A 21,055-nucleotide genomic window follows, 5' to 3' on the forward strand; every position below is an offset into this window, starting at 1 on the left:
TAAGATCTTCTAAATGCCTGTTCAGGTGCTTCTGTGGGTTCTGTCTGCTTTTGCGTGGGCTCTCTGTGTTGCTGAGCACCCCCTCTGTCTCCTCCTCCAAGGGGTGACCTCCTAGTCCTTCCTGGGCTCTGGCAGCAACTAAAACCTTCAACCATGACTCTTGCAGCTAGCAAGGCTTGTTTGTGGTCTTTCTGCATGGAAACAGCTCTGCATCCTCCAGCATGCCATGGGGCATCTTCTGACCAAAGGAGAAGTTCCTGGCACCTTCTGTTGTTGCAGAATCTTTGGTTTCTTCCACCCGGAGGCAGCCCTTTTGCACCTTCATCCGGAGTTTAGTGGGCTCCTGCCCCCTCTGGACACTTGCGTGACTCTTGGACTTCCTTTGCAGGTCCCCAGGTCCAGGTCTCCATGTTCAGTGCTTTACAGTCAGTTGTTGCCTTTGCAGAATCCCCTTTCTCAACTTTACTGTCTTTCTGGGGTAGTAGGGTAATTTTACTCCTACTTTTCAGGGTCTTGGGGTGGGGTATCTTGGACACCCTTAGTGTTTTCTTACACTCCCAGCAACCCTCTACACATTACACTAGGCCTGGGGTCCATTCGTGGTTCGCATTCCACTTTTGGAGTATATGGTTTGTATCACCCCTAGGCCTATTGTCTCCTATTGCATTCTGTTGTGTTCTACAATGTTTGAACTACATTTCTAACTGTGTACTTACCTGATTTTGATTTGTGTGTATATTTTGTGTATATTACTTACCTCCTAAGAGAGTATATCTTCTGAGATACTTAGTAACTCTGAGTATTGTGTTTTCTTATGACATAGTGCTAAGCGATATAAGTGGTATGGTAGGAGCTTTGCATGTCTCCTAATTCAGCCTAAGCTGCGCTGCTATAGCTACCTCTATCAGCCTAAGCTGCTAGAACACCTCTAATCTGCTAATAAGCGATAACTGGACCTGGCACAAGGTGTAAGTACCATCAGGTACCCACTATAAGCCAGGCCAGCCTCCTACATTGGTGGCGTAGCGGTGGGATAAGTACTTGTAACTGCTTTACCACTTTGTCATTGGTGCTTTTTATAAGAACAACATATACCAAATACTTCAGAATATACACAGTAACCTAAACAGTTTAACTTTCCTTTTTTTAAACTTTCTAAAAAGTTTTAAAACGTTTTTCTCTGTTCTTTTAAAAGTTCCAAAAACTTTTTTCTCTCTCTGCCCTAAACCTTTTCAATCATGTCTGCAGTAGAACTTACTCCCACAGTTGTCCAGGCAACATATGAGAATCTAAACTTTAAAAGTTTGAGGGGTCTCTGCAGAGAAAGAGGTTTTGCAATTGGTAAGAATCCTACAAAAGATCTTCTCCTCAGCCTTCTCCTAGAAAGTGACCAGAACCAGACTGGCCCATCCCAGGATCAGGAGGTAGAGGAGAGGGGTACCCAGTCAGACTCAGAAGAGTCCCCTGAGGTTGCTGGGGAGGGTTCTTCCAAGGACCTGTCAGCTAAAAGGCCATCTAGTGACACTGGTAGTGGGAGGGGGTCACACATTAGTAGGGCACCTTTCACACCTAAAGGCCAGGTTACTGGAGTCCAGTCAGTTAGGGACAGGTCCAACTCTGCCAATTCCCACATAACTTCTGTGTCTCACAATTCCCAAGCCTCCCACCCTGAGGATAACTTAATGGAAAGGGAACACAGAAAGCTGCTGTTGGAAGAGGCCAGGCTGAAGCTTAAACAGCAGCAGCTGACCTTAGACAGGGAATCTGGATGTGGAAAGGGAAAGGCATAGGTTGGGGTTAGTTCCCCACGGTGGCAGCAGCAGTGTTTTTTATAGTAATCCTGTAAGAGAGCAAGATTCCAGAAACCTGCATAAGATAGTCCCCCCTAACAAGGAGGGGGATGATATTAACAAGCGATTTGCTTCACTTGAGAGGGCCTGTATGGTACAGTTGGTCCCTCAAAGGCAATGGGCTGCTATCTTGTGGCTATCTTTCACTGGTAAGGGTAGGGATAGGCACCTTACTGTCAGAGAAAGTGATGCTAATAACTACAAAGTTTTGAAGGATGCACTCTTGCATGGATTTGGCTTAACCACTGAACAATACATGATTAAGTTCAGAGACACCAGAAAAGAGTCCTCTCAAGACTGGACAGACTTTGTAGACTGTTCAGTGAAGGCCTTGGAGGGTTGGTTACATGGCAGTAAGGTGACTGACTATGAAAGCCTGTATAATCTAATCCTGAGAGAGCATATTTTGAACAATTGTGTGTCTGATTTGTTGCACCACTACTTGGTGGACTCAGATCTGACCTCTCCCCAAGAATTGGGAAAGAAGGCAGACAAATGAGTCAGAACAAGAGTGAACAGAAATGTTCATACAGGGGGTGACAAGGATGGCAAGAAGAAGGATAGTAAGTCTTCTGACAAGGGTGGGGACAAAGATAAAAAACATTCTGAGTCTTCATCAGGCCCACAAAAAATCCTCTGGGGGTGGTGGGTCCAAACCCTCTTCTCAAAATCAGAAAAAGCCTTGGTGTTATTTATGTAAAGTAAAAGGCCATTGGGCAAGTGATGCCACATGTCCAAAGAAAAACACCAAACCTCCCACCACCACAACCCCAACTGCAAACTCTAGTGCCCCTAGTAATTGCAGTGGTGGTGGGAAGTCTACTACAAATAGCCAATCCAAGGGTGTAGCTGGGCTCACTATTGGCAGTATAGTTGGGGTTGATCTTGTTAGGGAGACCACAGAGACTGTTTAGTCTCTGATGGTGGCATTGACCTTGCCACCTTGGTTGCTTGTCCCCTTAATATGGGTAAGTACAAGCAACTACCCCTAATTAACGGTGTTGAGGTTGTGGCCTACAGGGACACAAGAGCCAGTGTAACTATGGTTATAGAGAAACTGGTTCACCCTGATCAACACCTACTTGGTCAGCAGTACCAAGTGACTGATGCTCACAATAACACACTTAGCCACCCCATGGCTGTTGTGAATCTCAACTGGGGGGGGGAGGGTTACTGGTCCAAAGAAAGTTGTGGTAGCCACTGAATTACCTGTAGATTGCTTACTAGGCAATGACTTGGAGACATCAGCTTGGGCTGAAGTGGAGTTGGAGGCTCATGCAGCAATGCTGGGCATTCCTGGGCATATTTTTGCTTTAACCAGGGCTCAGGCTAAAAAGCAAAAAGGACAGGGAAACATGGATCCTAGAACAATGGACCAAGTGCTCCCAAAAGCTAGCGGTAGGAAGGGTAAATCCTTGCCCACTATCCCTCCCTCACCAAATGATTCCCCTTTTGAGGAAGAGGAATCCTCTCCCTGTGTAGAACCTACACCAGATGAGCTGGCAGCAGACACTGCTGAGCTTTTGGATGCAAGGGGGCCTGCTAGGGAAGAGCTGAGTGTAGCACAGCAGACCTGTCCCACACTAGAGGGTTTGAACCAGCAAGCTGTCAAGCAGCAGAATGGGGATGTCAGTGATAGCCATAAGGTGTATTGGGAAGACAACCTCCTGTATACTGAGTCAAGAGACCCTAAACCTGGAGCTGCCAGGAGATTGGTCATCCCTTTGCAATACAGAGAGTTTCTTCTTACCTTGGCACATGACATTCCTTTGGCTGGGCATTTGGGCCAAAGTAAAACTTGGGATAGACTTGTTCCCCTGTTTCACTGGCCTAATATGTCAGAGGACACCAAAGAGTTTTGTCGCTCTTGTGTGACCTGCCAAGCCAGTGGCAAGACTGGTAGCATTCCAAAGGCCCCCTTAATTCCACTTCCCATGATTGGTTGCCCTTTGAAGGGTAGGGGTTGACATTGTTGGCCCCCTTGACCGTCCAACAGCTTCAGGCAATAGGTTTATCCTTGTGGTAGTGGACCATGCCACTAGGTACCCTGAAGCAATCCCCTTAAGGACCACTACAGCTCCTGCAGTGGCAAAGGCCCTCCTGGGAGTCTTTTCCAGTGTGGGTTTCCCTAAGGAAGTGGTGTCAGAAAGAGGTAGTAACTTAATGTCTGCATGCCTCAAAGCTATGTGGAAGGAATGTTGTGTAACATACAAGTTCACTATTCCTTATCATCCACAAACAAATGGTCTAGTGGTTGAGAGGTTTAATAAAACTCTCAAAGGTATGATAATGGGACTCCCTGAAAAACTCAGAAGGAGATGGGATGTCCTGTTACCTTGCCTCCTTTTCGCTTACAGGGAGGTACCCCAAAAAGGAGTGGACTTTAGCCCATTTGAACTCCTCTTTGGGCACCCTGTGAGAGGTCCCCTTGCTCTTATTAAGAAGGGTTGGGAAAAACCTTTAAAAGCTCCTAAACAGAACATTGTGGATTATGTACTCGGCCTAAGATCCAGAATGGCTGAGTACATGAGCCAGGAGCTGCAAAAGCAATGGCATGACCAGAAGGCTGTCCTGACCCAGTACCACCCAGGACAGAACGTTTGGGTATTGGAGCCTGTGGGCCCAAGAGCACTCCAGGACAAATGGAGTGTACCCCATCTAATTTTTGAGAAAAAGGGTGTGGTTACCTAAAATTATACTATGACAGGGCTGATCTCACCCTGCTCATGGCAACTGATGAGGGACAGGAAGAAGAGAGTGACCCTCTCCCTGATCTCTTCTCTACCACTGAAGCTGATGGGTTAGTGGAGGGAGTAGTACTTGCAGATTGGCTTACTGCTAAGCAGAAAGACAACTGTTTTTGTCTTTTAAGTCAGTTTTCTGAACTCTTCTCACTGATACCAGGTACCAATACTTGGTGTGAGCATACAATCAATACTGGAGACAGTTTACCTTTCAAGAGTAAGATTTATAGGCAGCCTGACCATGTCAGGGACTGCATTAAACAAGAGGTTCAGAAAATGTTAGACTTAAGAGTGATTGAGCCTTCAGAAAGCCCATGGGCTAGCCCAGTGGTGCTTGTTCCAAAACCTCACAGTAAGGAGGAAAAAGCGAGATGAGGTTTTGTGTTGACTATAGAGGGCTCAACCAAGTAACCAAGACAGATGCTCACCCTATACCCAGGGCAGATGAGCTGATTGATACACTGGCTTCTGCAAAGTATCTGAGCACTTTTGATTTAACTGCAGGGTATTGGCAGATTAAGTTATCAGAAGATGCAAAACCTAAAACTGCATTCTCAACCACTGTAAGGCACTATCAATTCACTGTGATGCCCTTTGGCCTGAAGAATGTAACTGCCACTTTTCAAAGGTTGGTGAACACAGTCCTGCAATGGTTGGAAGCTTTTAGTGCAGCATCTCTAGATGATATAGCTGTCCTTAGCTCCACCTGGGATGAGCACCTGGTCCACCTGTGGAAAGTTTTGGAGGCCCTGCAAAAGGCAGGCCTCACTATCAAGGCCTCAAAGTGCCAGATAGGGCAGGGGAAAGTGGTTTATCTGGGCCACCTGGTAGGAGGGGAACAGATTGCACCACTGCAGGGGAAGATCCAGACCATTATGGAATGGGGGCCCCCCTACAACTCAAACCCAGGTGAGAGCCTTTTTATGCCTCACAGGGTACTATTGGAGGTTTAGTAAGAATGATGGCTCCATTGTAGCTCCTCTTCATGACCTCACTAGTAAAAAGATGCCTAAAAAGGTATTGTGGACAGCTAGCTGTCAAAAAGCTTTTGATGAGCTCAAACAGGTCATGTGATCTGCACTTGTCCTAAAAATCCCTTGCTACTCCAAAAAGTTCATAGTCCAGACTGATGCTTCTGAATTGGGGGTTGGGGGAGTGCTATCACAGCTTAATACTGAAGGCAAGGATCAACTTGTTGCTTTTATCAGCAGGAGTTTGACCCCTAGAGTAAAGCATTGGTCTGCCATGGAGAGGGAGGCCTTTGCTGTGGTCTGGACACTAAAAAGGTTGAGACCCTACCTGTTTGGTAATCACTTTATTGTTCAGACAGACCACGAACCTCTACTTTGGTTAAAACAAATGAAAGGTGAAAACCCTAACTTGTTGAGGTGGTCCATATCTCTACAGGGAATGGACTATACAGTGGAACATAGACCTGGTAGTACCCACTCCAATGTAGATGGACTCTCCAGATATTTCCACTTAGACAATGAAGACTCACCTGGGCAAGGTTAGCCTTATTGTCCCTCGTTTGGGCTGGGTGTAGGAACGTACCATCTTGCCTGGCATGTTACTCCCATTTTTACTGTATATGTGTAGGAGGCTGGACTGGCTTGTAGTGAGTACCTAGGGGTACTTGCACCTTGCACCAGGCCCAGTTATCCCTTATTAGTGTATAGGGTGTCTAGCAGCTTAGGCTGATAGATAATGGTAGCTTAGCAGAGCAGCGTAGGCTGAACTAGGAGACGTGTGAAGCTACTACAGTACCACTTAGTGTCATATGCACAATATCATAAGAAAACACAATACACAGTTATACTAAAAATAAAGGTACTTTATTTTTATGACAATATGCCAAAGTATCTTAGAGTGTACCCTCAGTGAGAGGATAGGAAATATACACAAGATATATATACACAATAGCAAAAATATGCAGTATAGTCTTCGAAAACAGTGCAAACAATGTATAGTTACAATAGGATGCAATGGGGAAACATAGGGATAGGGGCAACACAAACCATATACTCCAAAAGTGGAATGCGAACCACGAATGAACCCCAAACCTATGTGACCTTGTAGAGGGTCGCTGGGACTATTAGAAAATAGTGAGAGTTAGAAAAATAACCCTCCCCAAGACCCTGAAAAGTGAGTGCAAAGTGCACTAAAGTTCCCCTAAGGACAAAGAAGTTGTGTTAGAGGAATAATGCAGGAAAGACACAAACCAACAATGCAACAACTGTGGATTTCCAATCTAGGGTACCTGTGGAACAAGGGGACCAAGTCCAAAAGTCACAAGCAAGTCGGAGATGGGCAGCCAGGAAATGCCAGCTGCGGGTGCAAAGAAGCTTCTACAGGACAGAAGAAGCTGAGGTTTCTGCAGGAACGAAATGGGCTAGAGACTTCCCCTTTGGTGGACGGATCCCTCTCGCCGTGGAGAGTCGTGCAGAAGTGTTTTCCCGCCGAAAGAACGCCAACAAGCCTTGCTAGCTGCAAATCATGCGGTTAGCGTTTTTGGATGCTGCTGTGGCCCAGGAGGGACCAGGAGGTCGCAAATTGGACCAGGAGAGAGAGGGGACGTCAAGCAAGACAAGGAGCCCTCTCAGCAGCAGGTAGCACCCGGAGAAGTGCCAGAAACAGGCACTACGAGGATGCGTGAAACAGTGCTCACCCGAAGTCGCACAAAGAAGTCCCACGTCGCCGGAGAACAACTTAGGAGGTCGTGCAATGCAGGTTAGAGTGCCGTGGACCCAGGCTGGACTGTGCACAAAGGATTTCCGCCGGAAGTGCACGGAGGCCGGAGTAGCTGCAAAAGTCGCGGTTCCCAGCAATGCAGTCTAGCGAGGTGAGGCAAGGACTTACCTCCACCAAACTTGGACTGAAGAGTCACTGGACTTTGGGAGTTACTTGGACAGAGTTGCTGGATTCGAGGGACCTCGCTCGTCGTGCTGAGAGGAGACCCAAGGGACCGGTAATGCAGCTTTTTGGTGCCTGCGGTTGCAGGGGGAAGATTCCGTCGACCCACGGTAGATTTCTTAGTAGCTTCCAGTGCAGAGAGGAGGCAGACTACCCCCACAGCATGCGCCACCAGGAAAACAGTCGAGAAGGCGGCAGGATCAGCGTTACAGAGTTGCAGTAGTCGTCTTTGCTACTATGTTGCAGGTTTGCAGGCTTCCAGCGCGGTCAGCAGTCGATTCCTTGGTAGAAGGTGAAGAGAGAGATGCAGAGGAACTCGGCTGAGCTCTTGCATTCGTTATCTAAAGTTTCCCCAGAGACAGAGACCCTAAATAGCCAGAAAAGAGGGTTTGGCTACCTAGGAGAGAGGATAGGCTAGCAACACCTGAAGGAGCCTATCACAAGGAGTCTCTGACGTCACCTGGTGGCACTGGCCACTCAGAGCAGTCCAGTGTGCCAGCAGCACTTCTGTTTCCAAGATGGCAGAGGTCTGGAGCACACTGGAGGAGCTCTGGAAACCTACCAGGGGAGGTGCAGGTCAGGGGAGTGGTCACTCCCCTTTCCTTTGTCCAGTTTTGCGCCAGAGCAGGGCTAAGGGGTCCCCTGAACCGGTGTAGACTGGCTTATGCAGAATTGGGCACATCTGTGCCCAAGAAAGCATTTCCAGAGGCTGGGGGAGGCTACTCCTCCCCTGCCTTCACACCATTTTCCAAAGGGAGAGGGTGTAACACCCTCTCTCAGAGGAAGTCCTTTGTTCTGCCATCCTGGGCCAGGCCTGGCTGGACCCCAGGAGGGCAGATGCCTGTCTGAGGGGTTGGCAGCAGCAGCAGCTGCAGTGAAACCCCAGGAAAGGCAGTTTGGCAGTACCAGGGTCTGTGCTACAGACCACTGGGATCATGGGATTGTGCCAACTATGCCAGGATGGTATAGAGGGGGCAATTCCATGATCATAGACATGTTACATGGCCATATTCGGAGTTACCATTGTGAAGCTACATATAGGTAGTGACCTATATGTAGTGCACGCGTGTAATGGTGTCCCCGCACTCACAAAGTCCGGGGAATTGGCCCTGAACAATGTGGGTGCAGTTGGCTAGTGCCAGGGTGCCCTCACACTAAGTAACTTTGCACCTAACCTTTACCAGGTAAAGGTTAGACATATAGGTGACTTATAAGTTACTTAAGTGCAGTGTAAAATGGCTGTGAAATAACGTGGACGTTATTTCACTCAGGCTGCAGTGGCAGGCCTGTGTAAGAATTGTCAGAGCTCCCTATGGGTGGCAAAAGAAATGCTGCAGCCCATAGGGATCTCCTGGAACCCCAATACCCTGGGTACTTCAGTACCATATACTAGGGAATTATAAGGGTGTTCCAGTAAGCCAATGTAAATTGGTAAAATTGGTCACTAGCCTGTTAGTGACAATTTGAAAGAAATGAGAGAGCATAACCACTGAGGTTCTGGTTAGCAGAGCCTCAGTGAGACAGTTAGGCACCACACAGGGAACACATACATATAGGCCACAAACTTATGAGCACTGGGGTCCTGACTAGCAGGGTCCCAGTGACACATAACAAACACACTGAAAACATATGGTTTTCACTATGAGCACTGGGCCCTGGCTAGCAGGATACCAGTGAGACAGTGAAAACACCCTGACATACACTCACAAACAGGCCAAAAGTGGGAGTAACAAGGCTAGAAAGAGGCTACTTTCTCACACAACCCCCCCCCCCAAACGAAGGACAATAAGGCTAACCTTGGCCAGTTGAGACTTTATTGTCTAAGTGGTGATAAGTAGAGAGTAGCTCTGCAATAGACTGGTTACTCCCTTTATCATCCACTATATGGTTACTTCCCTGTGGGGATGTAAACCACCCTGTTTGAAGTTTTTTAGCTAAGCAACAATGTGAAGATGTATTTTCAGAGTTTCTATCAGTAAGTTTTAGTTTAGAGCAGTGGGAATTGTCCACTGAACCTATTTGTAGTGATGGAAATGCCAGACAGGGATGCTGTCTCAGAAAAGCCATAGCTGGGCAAAAACTTTGTCCATATGGCTGGAAGAGAGAACAGGGATGCTGTTTCTCTTGAGTTGGAGCAGGGCAGGGATGCTGTCCTATGAGCTCCACACTAGGGCAGGGATGCTGTCCTAAGTGTTGTGAGGCAGTGCAGGGTTTCTGCACTAAAGTTTCTCTGGGAGGGTTGGAGAGATGCTCCATGTTAACTAAAATGGTGCTCTTTTTCTCACCAATGTTAGTTATCCCACAGAGAGGTGCTTCCACCTCAGGGAGTACAGTTTTGCCAACTGATGATTCCCTTGGAACAGGTGCCACCCCAGGAGAGGTTTCTCCCACCACAGGAATGGTATCCTGAATGGTAGGGTGGTTAGGGGATACTGTGATACCCTTTTTACCTGTTGATGGAGAGGGATCCTGAGTTTTCAGGCCTTCTCTCCTTTGCTTTTTCATTTCAGTAGAAATGAGAGGGAACATTTCCTCAGGGATGCCCAGCATGGCTGCATGGCCATAAAACTCTACATCAGCCCAACCTGAGGCCTCTAGGTCATTACCTAAGAGGCAATCTACAGGTAAGCTAGGTGATACCACCACCTGCTTAGGGCCAGTAACTCCACCCCAACTAAACTGAATTATAGCTAAGGGAAGAAACTTAGTGGAGTTATGGACATCAATAATCTTATACTGTTGTCCAATGATGTGTTGATCAGGGTGCACTAGGTTTTCAGTCACCAAAGTGATACTGGCACCTGTGTCCCTGTAGGCCAAGGCCTCAACACCATTTATTGAAATTGTCTGCCTGTACTTATCCATTGTAAGGGGACAAGCAGCCAGTGTGGCAAGGCCAATGCCACTAGGTGTGACAGAAACTGTCTTGGGACTGACTACCCCAGTTTCTACTATGGACCCATAAGTGAACCCAACTACACCTTTAACTTGACTGTTGCCAGCAGTCCCACCACTAGTACCACTACTGCTAGGGGCACTAGAGCTTGATGTATTAGTGGTGGTAGGCTCAGGGGGTTTACCTGGACAGGACTTATCCCCTGGCCTATGGCCTCTGTTTTTACACACAAAGCACCAAGGCTTTTTAAATTGTGTAGGTTGAGAAGAAGAGGAAGAATTTGTTTTATCCCCACCCCCTGAAGAGTGTTTAAGATTTGAAGTGGGATCTTTGGTTTTACCCTTATCCCCATGCTTATCTTGATATTTTTCACCATCTTTCTTCTTGTTGTTCTCCTTGTCACCACCTGTATGAACCTTTCTATTCACCCTTGTTCTGACCCATTTGTCTGCCTTCTTTCCCAATTCTTGGGGAGAGGTCAGATCAGAGTCCACCAAGTACTGGTGCAACAAATCAGACACACAATCATTAAGAATATGCTCTCTCAGGATCAAGTTATACAGGCTGTCATAATCAGTAACTTTACGGCCATGTAACCACCCCTCCAAGGCCTTCACTAAATGGTCAATGAAATCAACCCAGTCTTGTGAAGACTCCTTTTTGGTCTCTCTGAACTTTATCCTGTATTGTTCAGTGGTTAAGCCATAACCATCCAGGAGTGCATTCTTAAGTACTGTAAAATTATTGGCATCACTTTCTTTCACAGTAAGGAGCCTATCCCTACCTTTTCCACTAAATGATAGCCATAGGATAGCAGCCCACTGCCTTTGAGGGACATCCTGTACAACACAGGCCCTCTCAAGTGCAGCAAACCACTTGTTAATGTCATCCCCCTCCTTATAAGGGGGAACTATCTTGTGCAGATTCCTGGAATCATGCTCTTTTGCAGGATGACTATGGGGAATACTGCTGCTGCCACCATGGGTTTCTAAACCCAACTTCTGTCTTTCCTTCTCTAGTTCAAAAGACTGTCTATCCAAATCCAGCTGTTGCTTTTTAAGCTCCAGTCTGGTTTGTTCCACCCTCAACTTATTGAGTTCCCTCTCTAACATTCTGTCATCAGGGTTGGTGGGAGGGACATTCCTAGATACAGAGGTATGATGGGAATGAACAGAAGGAGACCTGTCCCTTACAGAAGCCACCCTAACAGCTTGGCTAACAGAAACATTACTACCAGTATGGTGAGAATAAATGCTTTTGCTATGATGTGAGACTACACTATTTGTATGGTGTGGCTAATCATCATTACCAACTATGCTAGACTGTCTAGTAATGGGCAGGCTAGGAAGTTTATTTCCTGAATCTTTTCCTGGGGGAGTCCCTGAATCAGATTGGGAACTATTAGGTACTTTTTCAACAGATGGGGCACCTATAGCCTTATCTTGTTCTCTAAGCATGTTAAGTAACAGTTCCAAGGAAGGATTCTTCCCTACACTCAAACCTCTCTCTATGCAGAGACTCCTTGCTCCTTTCCAGCTAAGGTGATCATATGCAAGTTTGGACCGATCAACATTTTGGCCTGTGCCAGACATTTTTAGAGAGAGTTAAAGTGATAGAAAAAGAGAAAAAAGTTTGTCAGAGCTTTTAGAAAGACAGAGAAAAAAACTTTTTAAACTTTTTAGAACTTTTTAGAAAGTTAGAAGTACTTTTCAGCACTTAGAAAAGAGTGAAAAGAGGAAATGCTAAACTTTTTGGCTATGTGTATATACACTGACCTTGTTTTGTATATTTTTCTCTTATGAAAAGTACAATGACAAGAGTGGTAAGTAGTCTCAAAGCACTTATCCCACCGCTGCACAACCAATGTAGGATGCTGGACTGGCTTGTAGTGAGTACCTAGGGGTACTTGCACCTTGCACCAGGCCCAGTTATCCCTTATTAGTGTATAGGGTGTCTAGCAGCTTAGGCTGATAGATAATGGTAGCTTAGCAGAGCAGCTTAGGCTGAACTAGGAGACGTGTGAAGCTACTACAGTACCACTCAGTGTCATATGCACAATATCATAAGAAAACACAATACACAGTTATACTAAAAATAAAGGTACTTTATTTTTATGACAATATGCCAAAGTATCTTAGAGTGTACCCTCAGTGAGAGGATAGGAAATATACACAAGATATATATACACAATAGCAAAAATATGCAGTATAGTCTTCGAAAACAGTGCAAACAATGTATAGTTACAATAGGATGCAATGGGGAAACATAGGGATAGGGGCAACACAAACCATATACTCCAAAAGTGGAATGCGAACCACGAATGTACCCCAAACCTATGTGACCTTGTAGAGGGTCGCTGGGACTATTAGAAAATAGTGAGAGTTAGAAAAATAACCCTCCCCAAGACCCTGAAAAGTGAGTGCAAAGTGCACTAAAGTTCCCCTAAAGACAAAGAAGTCGTGTTAGAGGAATAATGCAGGAAAGACACAAACCAACAATGCAACAACTGTGGATTTCCAATCTAGGGTACCTGTGGAACAAGGGGACCAAGTCCAAAAGTCACAAGCAAGTCGGAGATGGGCAGATGCCCAGGAAATGCCAGCTGCGGGTGCAAAGAAGCTTCTACTGGACAGAAGAAGCTGAGGTTTCTGCAGGAACGAAAAGGGCTACAGACTTCCCCTTTGGTGGACAGATCCCTCTCGCCGTGGAGAGTCGTGCAGAAGTGTTTTCCCGCCAAAAAGAACGCCAACAAGCCTTGCTAGCTGCAAATCGTGCGGTTAGCGTTTTTGGACGCTGCTGTGGCCCAGGAGGGACCAGGAGGTCGCAAATTGGACCAGGAGAGAGAGGGGACGTCGAGCAAGACAAGGAGCCCTCTCAGCAGCAGGTAGCACCCGGAGAAGTGCCAGAAACAGGCACTACGAGGATGCGTGAAACGGTGCTGACCCAAAGTCGCACAAAGAAGTCCCACGTCGCCGGAGAACAACTTAGGAGGTCGTGCAATGCAGGTTAGAGTGCCGTGGACCCAGGCTGGACTGTGCACAAAGGATTTCCGCCGGAAGTGCACGGAGGCCGGAGTAGCTGCAAAAGTCGCGGTTCCCAGCAATGCAGTCTAGCGAGGTGAGGCAAGGACTTACCTCCACCAAACTTGGACTGAAGAGTCACTGGACTGTGGGAGTTACTTGGACAGAGTTGCTGGATTCGAGGGACCTCGCTCGTCGTGCTGAGAGGAGACCCAAGGGAACGGTAATGCAGCTTTTTGGTGCCTGCGGTTGCAGGGGGAAGATTCCGTCGACCCACGGGAGATTTCTTCGGAGCTTCTAGTGCAGAGAGGAGGCAGACTACCCCCACAGCATGCACCACCAGGAAAACAGTCGAGAAGGCGGCAGGATCAGCGTTACAGAGTTGCAGTAGTCGTCTTTGCTACTATGTTGCAGGTTTGCAGGCTTCCAGCGCGGTCAGCAGTCGATTCCTTGGTAGAAGGTGAAGAGAGAGATGCAGAGGAACTCGGCTGAGCTCTTGCATTCGTTATCTAAAGTTTCCCCAGAGACAGAGACCCTAAATAGCCAGAAAAGAGGGTTTGGCTACCTAGGAGAGAGGATAGGCTAGCAACACCTGAAGGAGCCTATCACAAGGAGTCTCTGACGTCACCTGGTGGCACTGGCCACTCAGAGCAGTCCAGTGTGCCAGCAGCACCTCTGTTTCCAAGATGGCAGAGGTCTGGAGCACACTGGAGGAGCTCTGGACACCTCCCAGGGGAGGTGCAGGTCAGGGGAGTGGTCACTCCCCTTTCCTTTGTCCAGTTTCACGCCAGAGCAGGGCTAAGGGGTCCCCTGAACCGGTGTAGACTGGCTTATGCAGAATTGGGCACATCTGTGCCCAAGAAAGCATTTCCAGAGGCTGGGGGAGGCTACTCCGCCCCTGCCTTCACACCATTTTCCAAAGGGAGAGGGTGTAACACCCTCTCTCAGAGGAAGTCCTTTGTTCTGCCATCCTGGGCCAGGCCTGGCTGGACCCCAGGAGGGCAGATGGCTGTCTGAGGGGTTGGCAGCAGCAGCAGCTGCAGTGAAACCCCAGGAAAGGCAGTTTGGCAGTACCAGGGTCTGTGCTACAGACCACTGGGATCATGGGATTGTGCCAACTATGCCAGGATGGTATAGAGGGGGCAATTCCATGATCATAGACATGTTACATGGCCATATTCGGAGTTACCATTGTGAAGCTACATATAGGTAGTGACCTATATGTAGTGCACGCGTATAATGGTGTCCCCGCACTCACAAAGTCCGGGGAATTGGCCCTGAACAATGTGGGGGCACCTTGGCTAGTGCCAGGGTGCCCTCACACTAAGTAACTTTGCACCTAACCTTTACCAGGTAAAGGTTAGACATATAGGTGACTTATAAGTTACTTAAGTGCAGTGTAAATTGGCTGTGAAATAACGTGGACGTTATTTCACTCAGGCTGCAGTGGCAGGCCTGTGTAAGAATTGTCAGAGCTCCCTATGGGTGGCAAAAGAAATGCTGCAGCCCATAGGGATCTCCTGGAACCCCAATACCCTGGGTACTTCAGTACCATATACTAGGGAATTATAAGGGTGTTCCAAGCACAGGTCTTACCATTATGTGCCCCCCAGTACAGGCACTGGGGTCACCACTAGAGAACCCAGACAATGAAGGACCTGACGCCAGTGGGAGTGGGCCAACAGTGCCAAGGGCACAGGCACCTGGGGTTAGGGTGCATGGGAGGGATGGTTTGGGCCAGTGGATTGAGGCTGATAGGGATACAACTGCCCATGACACCCTCTCTCAAGTCTTGGGAGCCAACCAACAGTCCAAAGGCGCGATGGGCCGGTACTTGCCATGATGGGAGAGATAAAGCAGCTTCAGAGGGACAACCACCAGAAAGTCATGTAAAAGTAGGAAGCCCTCAATGCCAACATGGCCTCCATAACAGGGGTGCTAAGAGACATTAATACCACTCTGAGTTGGTTATGTCCACTACAGAAGACCCCTTCCATTGGCCAAGTTACATCAGGTCCTTCTACATCTGTGGCAACCTGTGGAATGGAGGCTCTGCAAGGGGAAGGACATCCCTCAAACAGCCCTCCCTCTGTAGCTGAAGAACCCCCCACAAACGTGGACATCTACCTAAACATCCGGGAGGAATAGATGCCAAGACCTCAACCACTGCCAGGAAGTGATCCTCTACTCATTGGTTCCCCTTGTGTGTGACAGATACACCCTGTTGACTGTTTTTCAACCACTCTCAATTATTCACAAGGACTCTGGACTTGAAACTCCAAATGTTGTAGCACCTACCCTGATGATTACATCCACCATGACTGAACCCTTCACTGTTTGCACTATATGATTTGATCCCATTCTTTAAACGTACCTGTGCTATTGTGAATAAACACAACTAAACCACGTATCATGGTTGAGAGTCATTTCATAGCTATATTGAACAGTTTACTGTGAATATGTTGCACACACATCATATTCACACATGTTACAAATCTGTTAAGTCCCATCTCACATGTACTGTTGAATCTGGGTCTGATACATGTGCAATTATACAAAGGGACACACTTCTTTTCCCATTTAGTGCACTTTCCAGCGCATAGATTGACAACATGTCAGATATCACACAGTACACTATAGCTTCACAATGTAATGCTTCAGCATAGGTGTGAATAACAAGAACCCCACAAACTACTGAAGTTAGGGACATGTCAGTGTTTGTCTATCCAAATAGCAAACAGATTGGTTCAATGTTTCATCAGCTAAAGCCTTATCACATATTGATACCATACCTCCAAAACGACCATACCGCATATTATTGTTAGAGATCAGTACAACTGTCCCCAGTCATGGAACCTTGAGACTTACCATGGTCAGGTATCTGTAGGCACAGCGGCCCGCAATGAGGAAATACAGTGACAACTACATGCAAGTTAAATAGTGTCATTATCAAACCATTGAGAATGTTGAGGTGATGAAGTACACAGGATGACATGTGTCAGAGATACAAGACCACACATATGGCACAATTGGACCCAGACAACATGGCACACAGTTCTATTGTGTGGAACAGTACACTACCATGCCACTGTCCTGACAGTATGGGCATGAAATTCAGACACCACCAATATGATGCCATACAATACCTGGATCTATCCATGTTCACTATACATGTCAGACCTGCAAGTGCCACCTGCCTGTGACACAATTCAGAACTGACCACATGAGGATGACCTTGTGAAGAAATCTGCAAAGTAAAAATGTAATACAAAAGGTATAGGCAGGTAATGGTAATGAAGACCCATAAAGACATGTCATAAATACAATAGTTACATTGAGTGTGCTGTGTGACAAACATTAACAAATGAGATCATCATGATAGTCACAACTTTGTGTACAATTCTGCCTGCAGACTTGAGTTATGTACTGCTAAAAATCTAATAAACTGTCTGATGGTCATACAAAGACCCTTCACGAACATCTCTAAGCCCTCAAATACCAACTGAGTTAAGTATTTTACAGAACAACATATAGTTACAGTTGGTTGAAGTACTGATTTACGAGATCTGCACAGCTGTCTTCACCTTCATCCTCATCACTGTCATCCTCACTTTGCAATTCTGCATTTTCACCCGCTGGAACTGCTTCCTCCCCCTGATCTGGTATATATGGGATATGACCTCTCAGGGCAAGGTTGTGGAGCATGCAGAAGGCAACAATGATTTGACAGACTTTGGCGGATGAGTAGAGGAGGGCTCCACCTGACTTATCAATGCAAATAAATCTAGCCTTTAGTAGAAGTCTGCTCCACGACACACCTTGTCCTTCCGTGAGCCTCATTGAAGCGAACTTTCCCTGGCGTGGTTAGGTACCTCACTAGTGTCAATAACCAGGGACAGTTTGGGTAGTCAGGATCCCCTGTAAGGAACTGTTTCATGTGTGCAAACATAAATATTGGATGTCTTTACATTTGGCAGCAGTCACTAGATACTGACACATCACCTATATGACTTACCAACCACCCAGGCCCTTTCTGTGTACTGTTGTGTCATCATTTGTGGGATATTGCTATTCCATATGATGAAGACATCATGAACTGAACCCAGGTACTTTGCGCATACTTGGGAAATGTAGAGGTCCACCAAACAGACTACTTGGACATTTATGGAGTGGAAGTTCTTCCTGTTCCGATACACCTGTTTATTGTTACTTGGGAGATCCAAGGCTTTATGGGTACCAACAATGGCTCCCACCACATGTGCGATGTATGCCAATGCATAAAAACCTGCCTTCACATGTGCCAAATCCTCACACTGTGGAAATCGGCTGTAGCTGTCCAGGTGTTTCAACGGGCTGAGAGGACACCCTTCAAGACCAAACTGAATGTAGGGTGTGACATCCGTGCAGTTAAGGCCCCAATACTTTGAAAGGAGCCTACAGCCAGGAAATGCAGCACTGACATGACTTGTACAATGGGTGGAATGCGATTGGGATGACGAATGGCAGGCATCAGATCTGGCCCCAACTGATGACAGAGATCCATGATTGTCTGCCTTTCCAGGCAGTAGATTTGGATAACATGTCGATCCTCCATGGTCTGCAAGTCTGCTAGTGGACGGTACACTGGAGGTTGTCTGACCCTTCTTATTCCAGGGTAACTAGATGCAGGGGAATGAGAAGATATATCTATCAGTCATTGTGTCCATTTGAAGTGTGGAAATACATGTCACACATGATGCTTGGACATGCCATATGAAATTGTAAAAATATGGTACACAGGACATACCTAGGGAAATAATGGCTGCAATGTTATCCCCTTTCCTCAATTGTGACTGACTTGGAAATGTATACGAATGTTATTGAAAGTCTCAGAGATAATGACATTCTTACCATGTTTCACACATAATAAACACAAATACCATCTATCCAATTGCCATGAGGGTGCCCACTATGCCACTAATGGTACATTACTCACATTCCATGAATATCACAACGCATTTAAATTGAATTTCAGTCACATGGTTGCTCATAGCCAGCACTGAAAACTATGCGGTAGATATGTTTCTGACCCTGTGACACATCTTTATTGTAACTTTCCTGACCATCTAAGGTCCCTAAAATGGCAGCTACCTGACCTATTGTACTGGACATCAGGAAATGACCTACGTCTGCCGGCGGAAGTCATCATGGCAGTAGGTGGATACTACAGTGGTGGATATTGCCATTGAAACACATAGCGACCTTTGGCGGTCAAGGGCCAATGGCTATGACCGCCAGCAGTAATGGTCTCTTACGTGGCAGACATGACCACTATTTCATACTTCATCTCTCACTTGACTCCTGATACTGCTGCCAGCAAGACCTCCATGACTTGAGCTGCTGTCTACTGCCTCTGGGAGCAATCATGCAATGTCCTACAGGTGATGGGGTCCCTGCCTTCTCACTTGTGTAGCTGGAGACGCTTGTGGAGGAGGTCCTACCCCTGTATGAACATCTCTATTGTGCCCCACAGGAGCAGGTAATTGCACAATGTGCACACATATTTCATTAGCTCAAAGGCTGATGGGCAATGTCTCAGATTGGGTACTCAAAGTCTGTAGGGTCCCAAAGTTAAGATAGAATGGGATATGATCTGTCACCAGACAGATTTTGAGTCCTGAGACATTGTGGATAGTATTTGATGTATGTTCCCTGACCCACCTTGTGACGGAAGGTTAGTGGAGATGGTATACCAAACTCCTCCTGAAATACCATCTTTGCATACATGTTTGCTGTCTGATCATATGTAATAACATGAAAGCTTATGCTGGAGATGCATGTCATCTTCCTGTGTCCACCTCACATCTGGCCTGACTGCATATTCTCATCTTTCAGTGGACTTGATGTTCATGACAGTCAGTGTTTGACTAGCTGTACTAATTAGTTAGTTACCCTGCCTGTTTTAGTATGGAACTTGTGAACCTGACATTCTTTATGTTTTCTATGTCATCCATGCAGGTCAACGCTTATCAGAAGAAGGGGATCTGGCATGTCATCGCCAAGAAAGGCTGGACCCTGGGGGTCCACAGTTGGCAGAGCGCCCACTGTCGGAAAGGTGGGAGGACTTGAGACGCTGAACGTGGAAGACCACCAATGCCCCACTGGGGATGTTCTTCCAATGAGGACGGGGTTCCCGTCGGACCTTGACCCCCCTCTAATGGCCCACATTTTGGCAGTGGCTTACCCTGACTTGGATGATCATTTGAAGGCAGCGCAGCAGCCACAATGGGGTAGGTACAGAACTAAAGTATGTCTGTCCCTTTACCAGGAGATTGAGTTACGGAACAGTATGTCAGCCCTGACAATGTGGTAAGTGCAAAGTGTCACAGATCTCCTGTGTACACATTGATGTACCGTAGCCATCTATAGCACACAAGTGTGCACATGCCTATGTATTTGGAGGCATGCTGCTCATTAATGTGTTGAGGTTGAGTATGTGTTTTTGATTAGTGGTAAGCAAATTGACATTCCTAAACTATTGTTTGATTGGTGCTTGATTATGTTGTTGTGGATAGGAAAGCTGAATCATGTGGCAAAGTCACCTTGTCATGGTATGGTCAGTATCATTGGTCAACTTGATCTTGGAATTGTAGGTGTCAGTTAGCTTGCTTAGCTGGTGTATAATAATGTCTATATTGAAGAACCTACTTCATATTTTGGTGTGACATGATGTTGGCACTTAACTGGCACCACCTGGGGGTGTTGGTGAACAAGATGTAATGAGACTCATGTTTACTGTAAGGTGGAAGTTATATCTTGTGACTGTGATGACCATATCTGACTTTCTGCTTTTCAGCATCAGCACCGGCAGGCAAAGGAGATGGCGCACAGCCGAGTGGGGGAAGCTACTGTCCACGGAACCTCCAGTCATGACACCACCAAGGGACCGGTGCCCTGGAGGGAGAGGGGAGTGCCACGGGGGAGACAATATCAACTACATCTTCTTTGGAACCCTCCTCCAGTGGCCACTCCAGAGAGGTGGCAGACCCACCTAGGAACAGCCCATTACCATCTCTGTTCACCACCCCCCATGCTATCACCGCCCTCCATGTAGCTCCCCACCCAGTTGGCCGTGCCCACCCACCCAAGGGGAGGGTGTCTTATTTGCTTCCAGCACCTCTGCCCCAGCCACTGTTAGCCCTGCTGTCTGCAGTGAGGAGGCTATTGACCTCCTGAGCTCAATCTCTGTGAGTCAATCGACCACTGTGAATGCCATCCAGGGACTCGCAACTCAAATACAACAGAGCAATGTGTTCCTGGAGGGCATTTACTTTGCACTGGCTGGCCTACAGAGATCTGTTCAGGCTCTGGCATCCACATTGATGATAGCCAATCACCCCTTGTCTACCGTCCCCCTCCACCTTCTTCTTCCCAGTCTGATTCCCCCCTTTCCCTGACCCAACAAAGCACACAAATAGGCAGGCATGCATCCACCTCAACATCCAAGGGTAGCGCAGACAAACATAAGCACCATAAGACACACCAGCAGCACGCACACAGAAAACATCCACCTGCAGATACAGCAAGAATCACGACCTGCCCTGACACCCCCACCAACCCCAGCCGCACAGACACAACACCTGACACACCTGC

The sequence above is a fragment of the Pleurodeles waltl genome, chromosome 5 (assembly GCF_031143425.1).
Source record: "Pleurodeles waltl isolate 20211129_DDA chromosome 5, aPleWal1.hap1.20221129, whole genome shotgun sequence".
Taxonomy (NCBI): domain Eukaryota; kingdom Metazoa; phylum Chordata; class Amphibia; order Caudata; family Salamandridae; genus Pleurodeles; species Pleurodeles waltl.